This window comes from Rhinatrema bivittatum, chromosome 6 (assembly GCF_901001135.1).
Source record: "Rhinatrema bivittatum chromosome 6, aRhiBiv1.1, whole genome shotgun sequence".
NCBI classification, from domain to species: Eukaryota; Metazoa; Chordata; class Amphibia; order Gymnophiona; family Rhinatrematidae; genus Rhinatrema; species Rhinatrema bivittatum.
The window spans coordinates 242,485,343-242,498,006 of NC_042620.1; the positions used below are offsets into that span (position 1 = coordinate 242,485,343).

General features: G+C 45.1%; 1 protein-coding gene across 1 annotated transcript in view; it reads right to left on the reverse strand.

Annotated features, from left to right (window-relative positions):
* The window catches only part of IL13RA1 (interleukin 13 receptor subunit alpha 1), a 160,801-nt gene that overhangs the window by 1,279 nt on the left and 146,858 nt on the right, over nt 1–12,664 (reverse strand). The window lies entirely within an intron of this gene.

Here is a 12,664-nt window from a genome sequence, read left to right on the forward strand (position 1 = left end):
CATATATAGTTTTTCATAAAGTTTATGAAATCTAGCACAAATATCTGAACGTTTTGTTATTAATAATTTTCCCCATCATCTTTTAACTGGTCAATATACATATTCCCCTGCTCAATTTTACCAAATTTGCTAGGAGTTTCCCCACTTTGTTACCAAATCGGAAGAATTTCTGAGCCTCAAAATACATTGCTATCTGTTCTCTCTGATATAGCTGAGAATTTAAAGCATACAGAAGAGATCTATATCTGCTGTTATTCTGTACCAATTTTAGTTTAGCATCTTGCAGTTTCTGCTCTAGATTTATGATTTTTTTATGTAAAGCCTTGAATCTAGCAATCATGAAAGATGTAATCTCCCTTCTCATGACCACCTTACTTGTTCCCCAAGTTTTCCCAATATATTCTTGGATTATCTTTATTAATGGAATTGTGACTTTCAAATTCCTGCTATTTGTCTTATAAGAAACTTTTAAAGTCTTTATTATCTACTAAGTGGCTTGGGAACCTCCAAATCCTAGGATTCTTTATATCTGCTGTAACGTGAAACTCTATCCAAATTATAGCATGGTCAGATATTTCAATGGGACCACTTTTTGCTTGTATTATAGGGAAGAAAAAATCAGAGAAAAAATATATAATCTATCCGGGACATTGGGCCTCATTTTCCAATATCGCATGCGATACCAAAAAGGGGTGTTACCTTATGCTAATAAGCATGTGTATCGCAAATTGCGATACCATCTATGCAACACACTGAGAGAGAGAGAGATACTTACTATAGTGCCTCCTCCCTAGACAGGTATTTGTATCCCTATGGGAGGCCCACCTAGTAACTCGAGGTGGGCCCACCTAGTAACTCGAGGTGGGGATTAGGTATGAGTATAGGGGGTTGGGGGCCACTTTCACATTCAACATGAGACGTACGAACAGAACCGTGGTCTCTTGTGAAGATTTGCTGGCCTTCGGAGTGAGGAAACTCACTCCAAGATGAGATTTGGGCAATGTTCTCTCCACCTAGCTTGTCCCGCTAGGTGGAGAGAACATTGTCCAAATCTCATCTTGGAGTGAGTTTCCTCACTCCGAAGGCCAGCAAATCTTCACAAGAGACCACGGTTCTGTTCGTACGTCTCATGTTGAATGTCAAAGTGGCCCCCAACCCCCTACACTCATACCTAATCCCCACCTCGAGTTACTAGCACGGCTCTCTCTCTCTCTCTCTCTCACAGGCTGTCTGGAAACATCGTGAACCGCGATAAACCTTTACCGGCCTCTAGCGCACAACGTAACGCAAATGAAAGAGGTGTAGCTATTAGCCGCGCTAACACTGCGGCTGTTTCACGGCACACGATAACTCTTTCCTACTTTATATATGCTCCGCCCCAACTCCGCCCCCTGAATACAAAATAAAAAATTTGCATTTGCAAATCGTGTTAACGGCTGTTAGCGCGATTTGCGGAATTATCACCCGCAGTAACTCCTTGGAAAATGACCCCCATTGTCGAGTGGGCTCTAGACACATGCGTATAATACCGCTCAATAAAATTAAGTGTATGCCATATGTCTAGGAGGTTCAGTTCTCTACATAAAAGTTTTATCCCCTTCAACTTGCCCCCTGTCATATGCTGACTTGAATTGATCTATCAGGCATGCCATCATGTACACGAATAAAGCCTCCCAGAATAAACAAAGGTCCTCTAATAATTGCACTAACTGATTCACTAACTCCATAAAAAATGCATGACTGTAATTGTTTGGCCATAAACATTACATATAGTAATTTCCTTACCTTGCATTTTGCCACTCAGAATCACACATCTTCCTGAAGGATCACTAATTTGTTGAAACACTTGAAATTTTACTTTCTTATGCACCAAAATTGCAACCTCAGCTTTCCGCCCTACTGCCAGCACATAAAAACATTGACCCACCCAACTTCTTTTCAATTTCTTGCACTTTTCTTCTGACACATTAGTTTCCTGGATCTCAGCAACAGCCACTTTGTCTTTGTAGAACAGCTAAAATTTTCTTCTTCTTAATTGGAGACCCTAAACCTCCAACATTCCAAGAGATACACCTCATCCTTCAGCTAACCCCAAACTTAATACCTATGGCAGACTTCCTCTCCATCTTGACTGATGATCTCCCAGTCTAGACCACCAGCACCTTTTCATTTTGACTCTTCTTTTTTGTTTGGATCCCTAAATAACAAACTTTATTCTTATATTTCTGCTTGTGAATGGGATCTCTCTTTCTTGTACTCCAGCAAGAGCTCTGCATACACTCTACTAAAAATTGTTACAAGGTTCTGTTTAGATAGTATATATCACACTTGAGAAATTCCATAAAGCTTATCAATGCTGGAGGGCTGTGGTGAATTTGGAACATTTTACCATAAATGGTGGACTTGCTGGTCATTACTGCATTTGGGTGAAAATCTATTCTGTGATGAGTGGTATACTCTGGTATATTATTGAATATTCTGACAATACACTGTGATCAACATTCCCAGATATTCTTTCAACCATTGATATTAGCCGCTGGATGTGAAATAGCTCACCAATGGAAGAATTTGGTTGGCCCTACTTTATTGGCAGTTTCTCAACGTATCGAATATGTCTATAGAATGAATATAGGTTATTGCTACCTTGAGATATATGGGTCATCTAAATTTGAAAATATTTGGTCCCCATATGTTCAATGGAAAAGTAAGCAAGTTTCATGCTTGTGATTGAATTTCCACATTATTCTCCAGATAGGATCTCAAGCTGTCGGAAAATGTGGTGAAGGGAGGTTATATTTGCTTCCAGATATTTTATTTTATGTTAATATCCTTTAATTTCCTCTCATATTCACATTTCTGATTATAATATGCCTTTTAGAGGTATTTTGGAGCATTTGATTAAAGCCTCATTTGTTTTACCATGACTCCATCTTTTGTGGTATATTGTCAATGATAATGATACAATGTACTATGTATGAAAGCTCTTTAACAATGGATGATGTACAGTTTTATTATTTCTATTTTTGGCTGTCTAATGGTTACTGTTCTGTACTTTTTTGTGTTTAATACAATACAATTTAAATTTAAAAAATACAGTCCATACTTAATAGAGTTTACAATCTAATAAGTCAAACAGACAGGAGACTTGGGGTATTTCAGAAAGCAAGACAATGGTTGAAAAAAAGAAAAGAAAGTTAGTTAATGAAGCTAAAAGCAGACCATCAGGCCTAAGATTTGAAAGCAGCTTAAAAAAGGTGGGCCTTTAGATGGGATTTAAACATAGCAAGAGAGGGAGCATGGCGCACCAGTTCAGGAAGACTCACAGCGCAGCCAGGTGGAAAGCATGGAGTCGGAAATTGGTGGGCACAGATAGGAGTGACTTGTCCGATGAGCAGAGTGCATGAGGAGGTCTTTAGAAGGCCTGTCCCTATTTAGCCCCATCCTTTCACTGTGAACCCTATTTCCCCATCAAGGGCTGCCATGTAGTTGGCAAAGGCTTCTGGTAGCAGGGGTGATTATAGGCTCTGGCCATTGCTCCTGCGCTTTTTCCCCGCTCCTCCTCAGGCATAGGCTGCAGCTTCCCTAGCAGCCTGAAACCTCCCAGCACAGCTGCATCGCCACCTTAGAAGCGAGAGAAAGAGCAAGCAAGGAGGAGAGGAAATCAGAACATGGGGAGGGGTCAGAGGCGGTAGCGATGGTGGCGAGATGATGATAGTGCAGTGTGCCCTTCTTTTCTGTTAACACTGGATTCGCTTGCTGTCACTGGCGAGTGCTGTGGCACCTGCAGGTGTCTGCCCGCGGCCAGTTCAGTGGACACTATTTCAATGGGTGATGAGTTCACAAACTTGAATTACCTTCATCAAAGGACAAATCTTTTAAATAGCTTCTGCCTTGGAAGGGAAGGACTTCCTGAGATGACCCCCCTGAATGATACTGAGGGATATAACATGCCATCTTTCTCACCAGCCTGCTGTCAGGAATGGATGCAGAAAAGCAATCTGCCACTTCCGAGCCTCTTTATTCCTTTAGCCTTCTTACTGAAGTGGCTACTGAACGCTCTCCTGCTTTCCAGTCAAAGAGCTCTGTGGCTTCATTCTGGATTGCTTCCCCTCCTTTGCCTCGGTGCCCATAAGCTGTTAGATTTCCATAACGTACAATGTGCATGAGGGCGACAGCGTGTGTGAGAGCTTTTGTGAGTGAGAGAAAGCGAGAGAACCCCACGGGGGCTCCCCTCCCTCCACTGCAGGATTTTCAACTAAGGGGGGGGCACATCCCCCGCCTCCATACTAGAGCCAATAACGGGCCCCCGGCAAAAAAAAAAAAAGTTTGCCCACCTTTGCTTTAAAAAGAGTTATAGCCTCTCAAGAGACATGCAGTCGTTATCCCCTTGGCTACTGATCCAGAGTCATGTGCTTCTAACTCTAAACAGGAAAACCACACGCTGATAAGAAGAGGAAAGAAGGAGCAGCTGTGTCGCCATGACTTGCATTGCCTCTGGTAGGGAAACTAAGGGGCCGATGCAATACGGTGCGCTGAGCCGAGCGCACTGCTAACCTGCAGTTGGACGCGGGTAGAATAGGCGCTAATCAATCCCCTAATACAATAAGGGGATTAGCGCATATTCAACGCGCGTCCAACGCGGAGTGAATGAGATAGCGCCCATCACATGCAAATGCATGTGACTGAGGCTATTAGGCATTCACTCCCGATGCAAAAAAAAAAATGTGCGCCTCTGACGCACATTTAACTGTCATCTATTTACGCCTGCCAGGAGCAGGCATTAATAGCTGTGCACATCGAAAAAAGATGAAAAATAAAAGAAATAAAAGTAAAAAAAAATTTGACAGTCGGACCCATCACGAAAACCGACGCCGAGTTTATCGGCGTCGGTTTACCTTACCGGCAGACAGCCAGGAAAACCGACGCCAATAAACTCGGTGTCATTTTTTGTGACTACCGTTCGCCGCTAAAAACCAACGCCGAGTTTATCGGGGGTTGGTTTTCCTTACTGGAGGACAGCCAGGAAAACTGACGCCGATAAACTTGGCATTGGTTTTCAGCGGCGAACGGTAACGAAAACCAACGCTGGGTTTATCGGCATCAGTTTCCCTTACTGCCGTACGCCAGTTACGAAAACCAACACCGGGTTTATCAGCGTCGGTTTCCGTGGCTGTCCGCCGGTGAGAAAAACCAACGCCGATAAACTCAGTGCCAGTTTTCGTGACCGGCGTATGGCAGTCACGAAAACCGATTGGGTTCGCTTTAGCAAGGAGGTGCTAGGGTCGCGCAAGTGCCCTAGCACCTCCTTGCTAATGTGACCCCCTCATTTAAATATTGCATGGCGCCCACTTTCTACACGACTTTATTGCATCGGCCCCTAAGAAGGGGAAGAGCAGGAGGAAAGCCAGACATGGGAGCTAAAAGGAAAAAAAAACTGGAGGGCTAGGGTAGAGTTAAAAAGAAATAATAAAAATGGGAGAGCTGGAGGGCTAGAAGCAGGAAGACAGAGAGCCAAAACAGAAGCTGGAAAGAGAAAACAGAGGCAGGAGACAGGGAGGAAAAAAAGCGGGAAAGTGGGAGGTGGAGGACAAGTAGCTAGATGGGGAGATTCAGAAGTAAGATTAGAGATGCTGTAGATAGGGGGAGATGGAATGATTTAGAGAAAGGAGATGTAAAGTAATGATAATGGGAAGAAAAGAAAGTAGTTGAGAAGACAGAGAGATCATAGGAAGAAACAGGAAAGAGAAAGAAGTTAAAAGGAGGACAGAGAATGAGATGGCTGGTGAAGGAATGCCCCTAGGTGAGTGCTATATGCACGGCTTTCCTCTCCATACCGGATGTTTGATTTGAGTGTTGTGATTGGTTTTCCTTCGTGATGTGTTGCTGTAGGTGTTAATGGCCAGGCCCTGTTGCCTTGACTCCTGACTCTATTCCTTCATTCTCTCAGGATGCCTGAAGATATTTGGAAGGCAGCTTATGATTTCAGCTGTTGTTGTATAGTACACCTTTAGCTTTCTGTAGTTGAGGTTTTAGTGCCTTGCCTATAGTGCTAGCGTTTTGCCCTTATTGCAAGATTATCTCTCTTTATGACTCTTCATCCAGCTGAAACTAAGGGGAAATGAGCATGGTGTGATCCCTGATCCCGCCTCTAGAAGCTCTCATGCAGCCTGGGTGTCAGAAATGGCCTGCCAGGACATATGGGTATCTCTTGAGTATTATAGTTTTAGTTTGAATGAAATGGGCTACACAAATACAACATATTATTATTAGTATTATTATTTCAGTAACATGATAAATGTCAGCAGATAAAAGACCAAAATGATCCATCCAGTCTGCCCAGCAAGGCATTTATTTATTTTATTTAAAAGCATTTTTATGCCACACTGTCCCAGGTTCTAAATGACTTACAAGGAATCCATTCATAAATACAAATAAAAACAAACTTGCATATATAAAACCTACAAAATAAATCCCAGGCACATACCATCCAATATTTATTTATTTAAAAGCATTTTTATACTGCACTATCCTAGGTTCTAAGCAGCTTACAAGGAATCCATTCATGATATGCAAATAAGAACAAATAGTTACCCTTTTATTAAATTACCTCCATGAAAGGGGGGGGGAGGGGTTTACAATTAGAACTCTGAATTATAAGTCAGTAGACCATTTAAGACTTGTAAAGTCCGAACTTACAGAGTAGAGTTGATCCAGAGAAGAGCTAACAAAATGTCGCAGAGACTGCATCAAAAGTCCTATGAAATTTAATCGCTTAAATATGCAGCATGTACCCTGGAAGAGCGGTGGCTATGATCAGGGTAATCAAAAGAAATGAGGCAGGTGAGGGGGGTGACTGCCCGAGACACCAGGCCTTGGGAAGGGGGTGGGGTGCTTGTAGATGTAGCGGCAGGCACACTCCAGATCTTTTGTTTGGATGCTGCCTAGTATTTGCATCATCAGAGTCGGTCCATTCTCCTGCAGCCAGTTCCATCCTGGCCCTCCAGACAGCCTAGGACTCCATGTTGCCTGGCAACAGGTCTAGACAGTGGCGTAGCTAGACAATTTGGCGCCCGGGGCAAGAGACTTCTTCGGCGCCCCCTCCCTCCATCAATGATTTGCATTGAAATCGGTGCTATTTTTCTGCACTCATTTTTATGAGCGTGCGTGCAAATAAGATAATTTCAAAACAGCTGATGAATAGAATATCCAATAATAAAAGATTAATGCAAATTTTGAAAGCTTTACCAAACACCAATAAAATATTTCAAACAGCAGACACATCACATACTACCCAATAATTAAAATGGTAGTCAATCAAGAAAAATGAACTTAAAAAGCTACCTTTACTTCTCTCCAGCAGTTCTTCTCTTAAAATTTAGTAATTTCATCTTTCATCCAACTTTTCAACAAAATCAGCACAAAAGTTGAGGTATATGTATTATCACACTTCATTTTTTTAAACTGGCAGATTCCTTTCTCACATACACTCACACACAGAAGCTCCATTCCTTTCTTACATATACATATACATCACATCACATACACACACACACACACACACAGAGAAAGAAGATCGGCGCAGCCGGTCTAGCTGATCATGTGGCCGAAGAAAGGAAGATCGGTGCAGCCGGAGACCAGCCGCCAAGACTTAAGGGGCGCCGCGGCAGGCAGCCAGCCCCCGACTCTCCCTGCCTCCCCCCCAGTGCCACTCTCCCGACGCCCCCCCTGGTGGTCCAGCGGAGGGCCCGGGAGCGATCTGCCACTCCCGGGGCCTCCGCTGCCACTAAGCAAAATGGCACCGGTGGCCTTCAGCCCCTGTCACATGGTAGGGGCTAAAGGTCACCGGCGCCATTTTGCTTAGTGGCAGCGGAGGCCCCGGGAGCGGCAGATCGCTCCCGGGACCTCCGCTGGACCACTAAGGGGGTGTCGGGAGGGTGACACTGGTGGGGCAGCAGGGCGAGTCGGGAGCTGGCTGCCTGCCGCGGCGCCCCCTAAATCTCAACGCTTGGTCTCCATCTAGGCGAGTCGAAGGCTGGCAGAATTTTGAAAGGGCACTTTTTGCCCTTTCAAAATTCTGCTGCCTGCCGCGGCGCCCCCTAAGTCTCGGCGCCCTAGGCACAGGCCTTTCTCGCCTAGTGGTTCCGCTGGCCCTGAGGCAGAGCCAGGCGTTTTGGCACCCCCTTAGACCGGGCGACAGCCCACCCCACCCACCCCTCGCTACGCCACTGGGTCTAGATATGATAAGGACAGTCAAATACCTCAAAGAAAGTCACAAACATTTTTCAGCGGAAAGGAAGTTCTAGAACAAAATGTCATAACATGAGGATCAGGACTAACATTAAACATTATTTCTTCATGGAAAGATGGATAGTTCCAGCAGAGGTAGCAGAAGCAAGAATGGTAACAGAATTTAAGCACGCATGGATTAGCATAGCTGATTCCTAGCTTTGAAGACATGAGGGGGAAACCTGAGATCAAATGAGACCAAGAAATACATTGGACTTACAGCTATTATCTATGGCATGTTATTGTTTCTGTGAACTTCAGTCTGCCACAGACCCTGTGCTTAACACTTGGCAAATGCCTTCATCCCTGTGTGCCTCATCTTTCCCAAGTTTAAGTTGGGTAACAATTATTATTATTTTTTTATGGTAATATTGTGATTTCTTCTGCCCCTTGAAAATTGTTTCAGCCAGTGTGCTTCATGGCATGCAGATTCCTCCTGCACTCCTTTACCTCGACCAGGACTCCTGGAAATCTACAAGCATGGGTCCTATCTAGCCACTAGATGGCAGTGTTATGCAATAATTTGGATTTCTTTCCCTGCTGGGCATAGGAACCCTACCTTCACAGCATTCCCGGCCCCAGCTGTTGGAGGAAGGGCGCAGACACAGACTAGACCCAAATCAATCAAACCTAGGTCTTCTTTGTGACTTTTAGGCTCCTAAAGTCAGGCCCCAAGTGAAACCAGGATCTTACATTTAGGAATTCAGCCCTAATCAGCTTTCAAAGGTCCAATGTAGGCTCCTAAACCCTTTGAAAATGTTATTGAAGGAAAACAAAATATTATTTTATTATAACTTCATCAGCACTGGTATAAGAAATATTAAGGCTTAATGCAGTATCAGATTTGGAGGCTTCCCAACCTCCCACATTTTGCAAGAAAGAAATGTATAATTACATCCCACACACTTTTCTTTAAAAAAAAAAAACAATTTTCATCCCTCAGCTGTCTGCTTCTGTCTCTCTCGGTCGTTCTCCCCCACCCCCATCCCCATTTTGTGGCAAATAAAATGAAAACTTCATCCCTCACCTGGCCGGACTCCCTCAGCTATCCCCTCCCACCTTTTTATTGCCGAACAAATAGGAGATTCAATGTGCTTCAGTTCAGTTTGTTTGTCTCCTCAGGGAGCAGAGAAAGTTTCCGCACCCTGCTATGCTGTTCAGGTTCTTGCCAGAGGGAAACTAAGCAAGCAGCCTTTTAATGGTCCCACAAAGCAGAAGTGAGGCAGTGGAGGAAAGAAAGATTTTTTTTTTTCAGTCCCCAGCAGGGGTAGAAGTAGCAGGCAAACAGCGCCACAGGGAGAAGCAACTCAGAGAGTGTTGGACACCACATCACCATTCCCAGTGTGCCTGCTTGGATCCCTCCGCCTGGAACAGCAGGACCCAATGCAGTTACGTTGATTGGCATGATGTCAATTTTTAAAAAGAGACCGATTCAATACAGTACGCTCAGCCGAGCGCACTGTTTAACCCATGGTTGGATGCGCTTGCACAACCCCTTATGCTCGCAGGGGCAGATTTTAAAAGCCCTATACGCGTAAATCCAGCTGGATTCACGCGCGCCAAGCCTATTTTGCATAGGCCCGGCGACATGCACAAAGCCCCAGGATGTGCGTATGTCCCGGGGCTTGAAAAAAGGGGCGGGGCATGGGCGGTCCAGGGTGGGATGGGGCAGGGGCGTGGCCAGAGGCCTCTGTAGGGCCACTAGGCCGGGGGATTGCACGCCCAGAGGCACCCACAGGCACAATTTGTAAAACAAAGATTGGGGGGTTTAGGTAGGGCAAGGGAGGGGAAGGTAGTGGGTGGAAGGAAAGTTCCCTCCGAGGGAAAAGCCAAAAGGGCTCCTCTAAGGCTCGGCGTGCGCAAGGTGCACTAGTGTGCACTCCCTTTTGTGCGCAAACCCCAGATTTTATAACATGTGTGCGCAGCCACGCGCATGTTATAAAATCAGGCGTACATTTGTGCGCACCGGGTTGCGCGCACAAATGTACGCCCGTGCGTATGTCTTAAAATCCAGCAAATGCATGTTGATGAGCGCTATCAGCTACTCTCCCTAATTAAAAAAAAAACAATGTGCGTCCAAGGCACAAATTTTTACCCTCAGAAATTAACGCCTGCCCTGAGCAGGCGTTCATTTTTTAGAGGCCCAGAAAGTGTACAGAAAAGCAGAAAATATCATGGTGATATTTAGTTGGAGGAACAAAATGACAACATTAAAAAAAAAAATTATAAAAAAAATTGTGCCAGTGGTCAGGTTAGGAAAAGGGACGCTCATAAAATTGAGAGACTGTTTTCCTAACTCGCTGACAGCCACCTCTTAAGGGTTCATGCTGACGAGGAGTTGCTAGGAGTGCACATTTTCCCCTAGCACCTTCTTTTTTACCACGGCAACCGATTTAAATATTAAATTGGCCTCTCCGGAGAGGTCGATCAGCACGCATAGGGAGAGTGGGCACTCAGTCATGAGCACCCATTTTCCCCACACCAATATTACATCGATCTGAAAGGGTTTAAGGGCCTAACAGGGTCAATTTTTAAATAGCGTTAGGGCGTTACAGCATTATCACGCGCAATAACACACGCAATAAATAGCGCATCGCAAATTGCGTATGCAAAATAAAAATTAATGTTCAAGTGGGAGTAGTTTGGGTGGGGTTTATAGAAATGGGGCTTTCTCAACGCGATGTGCGATACAGTATCGCACATTATCGCGGGACCTAACGCGGGAAATTACTACTCCTTTTTTTGAATGCGGTACGGTGGAAAAAGAATTATCGCGCATCGCACTATTATTGTGGTGATTATCACACGCAAAAAAAAAAAAACAATGGTCACTGACACACCTACCAGGCCCTTCCAGGCCCAATAAAAACACCTGTTACTACCTGTTCCACCTTCCTAACCCCATATTGTTCTTTGCAAGTGTTATTGTCACGCCATACTGGATGCCTCGCCACACTGGCCGCAGATGACAACACGTGGAACCTCAACAACCTCTCCAACAGGCAAGGCCTGTTCCAAGGCCTCCCAGGGTAGTACCACCGGTGCAGGCAGAGCCACAGGTTCCATGGGTTCTGGGCATGGGCCACTGTCCGGCCCGCAGGCGTCTATGGCGCAGGATATACAGGGAGCGGGTCTCTCCTCCACAAACATCCTTGCTGGGCATGCCAGAGGACTTTGTGGTTAGCAGGTATCGGCTCAGCTCTCGGGCAATTCTGGAATTATATGAAGAAATCCGAGGGGAATCTGGTTGCAGTCACCAAAAGGTCCCACGCTGTGCCTGGTCTCACCAAACTGTTGGTCGCCCTGCATTTCACAGCGAGCGGCTCCTTTCAAACCACAGTAGGGGTGGTGGGGAATATCCCAAAGCGCTTTCTCACGCTGTCTCATCCAGGTCATTGAAGCAGTTACGTACCACATTCCTCGCTACATTACATTTCCTCGTGGCAGGCAGGACTTGAAGAGAAGTTTTTATGCCTTCTCACACTTTCCCCAATGTTGTCAGAGCTATTGACTGCACCCACGTGGCCATCGTTCCACGCCGTCAGAGGGAGGAGACGTACCACAACAGAAAGCTCTTCCACTCCATCAACGTGCAAGTGGTATGCGATGCTCGAATGCGCATACTCAATGTCGTGCCCAGGTTCCTTGGAGCCGCACACGATTCCTTTATACTTAGCCAACTGGCTCTCTTTGACAATTTTGAGGCTGGCATGGCTCATAGGTAAGACACACTTTTCTTTCTGTATTCCAATGTTTACTATTTGTTTTTGCCTAATGGCACCCAAAAGGGTGTTGCCTGCAGAGGAGGAAAGGATCAGTGGCATAACACGTGGCTGGTAGAGTCACGTATGCAGCACATTGGCCCTAGTCATGGCCTTGTATCACAGAGTAAGCAGGTACTATATATTTAAGAAGGTTTCATAAGCTAAATGCCCCCATTTCTATCCTTCCCTTGGATGCCATTTTAAAATCCCAGGTGATTCACAAGCTTCAACTGTCCTCACTAGCGCCACAGTACCATCACATGTGGTGCCTTACAGAGGTGTGAGGAAGATTGTCACATACTGTTTATGTATAGACTCACACACCTATACTTCAAACACTATCCTGTGTATGTTGGTGGCCTTCCATATTCCCTGTGTGTGGTCTCTCAATAGGTTTTATAGGAAAGACAGACCAGACATCTGTCAAGGACATTTGCATTCCCAGCATGAGGTATGGAATTAGCAGGTAGCACAGGTGTGGCACCTCTTATATATCTCCTCAAGGTTGGCAGGCCGCGACACACTAGTTGCATTTGCTGGATTTTGAGATCATGACACGCAATACTTGCAATACACACATCTGATGTAGTAGTTCTGAATAGCTGACTTTCTTA